Source organism: Dromiciops gliroides, chromosome 6 (genome assembly GCF_019393635.1).
Source record: "Dromiciops gliroides isolate mDroGli1 chromosome 6, mDroGli1.pri, whole genome shotgun sequence".
NCBI lineage: Eukaryota > Metazoa > Chordata > Mammalia > Microbiotheria > Microbiotheriidae > Dromiciops > Dromiciops gliroides.
Genome location: NC_057866.1, coordinates 256,373,833 through 256,376,040, shown reverse-complemented (window position 1 = coordinate 256,376,040; position 2,208 = coordinate 256,373,833).

The following is a 2,208-nucleotide window of genomic DNA, read 5'->3' as shown; positions in this document are numbered from 1 at the left end:
GCAGGTGGGAGAATACAGGTTCTTCTCCTTCTTCTTACCCCCTCAACCCTAAGTATCACCTTTCTTAAACAACTCAGCTGTGTCCTCTAGGCTGACCACATACTAGAATGCTAGGATCCAATTTGATTGATATTTTATAAATGCCCCCCAAAGGTGTCACTGAGCCTCTATTTCTTCTCATCTAGTAGCTTTTATTCCTTTCAAATGGATTAAGGACTTTACACAATTACTTTAAATACCATTGGCGGATTGATTGGGTAAAGACTGAACTATCTGGGGCAGCTAGGTGGCGCAGTGGATAAAGCACCAGCCCTGGAGTCAGGAGTACCTGAGTTCAAATCTGGCCTCAGACACTTGACACTTACTAGCTGTGTGACCCTGGGCAAGTCACTTAACCCCAATTGCCTCGCTAAAAAAAAAAAGACTGAACTATCTGATAAATGTACCTGTAAGTGAAGGAAGTTAGTGGTTTAATTCTGACCACATCCACCCTTATACGTCTTAACGGATCTGGGGACAGTGGATGTTGAACAAGGCATATGCTGAGGGAATGAAGTGAGGTGCTGGTGCATGTTCCTATGTTCGCTCAGACTTTCAGAGAGGTCCATGAGGCATAAAATAAAATGTGTAGGACTACAAAGGGAACCAATTATTTTGAAATACAGTGATCTGATATTTTAACAAGCCACATTTATGGCTTCCAGTAATGATTACGGTCTAACCCTTAGTTCCAGTAATGACTGAGGTCTAGTTGCATTGATCTAATCCAACATGTAACTGAACAAAAATCCCCTCTCCATTACTGACCAGCTGCCATACAACCTTTGCTTAAGAACTGCAATGAAGGGAAATCCCACTTCTTCCAATGCAGGATCCAATTCCACTTTGCCATCGCTCTAATTATTAGGAAGTGGGGTTTTTTTTTGGGGGGGGTGCATAAGCTTTAAATTTGCCTGTGTGGTGTTGTTGGTTTTTTTGCAGGCCAATGGGGGTTAAGTGACTTGCCCAGGGTCACACAGTTAGTTAAATTTGCCTTTTTGTAATTGCTACCCATTTCTTCTGGAGGCCAAGTTCCATTGGACAGGCACAGGGAGCCTATGGGGAAACCACTGATGGATGGTGGAAACCACAAAGGAAGTAGTTGGGCCAAGTCCTAAAGGTACAGATAGAGGATTAACAACACAGCCCAGGCACCAGAAGTGTCTCCAGAGGCTTTACATAAGAAAGAGGTTATGTAGCCCTATGGGATCTTCTGGTGATGCACAGATTTCATCACATCACTCCATTGTTCCAAAACCTTCAATTCCCCACTCTCTAGAGGAAGTAAGGTAGCTCAGTGGATAGAGCATTTGAAGCCTGGAATCAGGAATCCTGGGTTAAAAGTCAGATACTGGGCAAATCACTTAACTTTGGTCTGCTTTAGTTTCCTTAACTGTAAAATAATGATAATAATAGCATTTACCTCCCAAGGTTATGGTTAGGATCAAATGAGATAACATAGGTGTATATCTCCTTTCAACCCTTCTTCGTATTATGTATTCCTGAAAGTAGGCCCACTCTAAACTCCTACGCACTTGACTAGAATGCCAACTGAGTATGCTTTAAGAGGATAGGGGTCCAAAGGGGACATGCATAAAGGGAGGGGGCAGCAATGAGGTACTGCACGTGCAAAATTCTTTACAAACCTCAGATAGTTATATAAATGTTAGTTTTTACCATCTCCTAAAAATAGCCCAGAATTTCTCACCTCTCTGTGCTGATCATGTCATTGCCAATACCTAGAAAGCCTTCCCACTTCCGCCCCACAAGTTGATGCCTTCTGAAATCCTACTTAGTCAATGTAGAAAAATTAGCACACCAATGCACTGTTGGTGGAGTTGTAAACTGGTCCTAACATTTTGGAGAACAATTTAGAACTATGCCCAAAGGACTATAAGACCATGCATACCCTTTTTTTTAAGCAAGGCAATGACGGTTAAGTGACTTGCCTTGGGTCACACAGCTAGTAAGTTTCAAGGGTCTGAGACCAGATTTGAACTCAGGCCCCCCTGAATCCAGGGCCAGTGCTTTATCTACTGTGTCACCTAGCTGTCCCTATGCATACACTTTGATCCAGCAATACCACTACTAAGTCTATATCCCATTCCCCCCCCAAATTAAAAAATTAAAAAATATTTATAGCAGCTCTTTTTGTGGTTGCAAAGAATT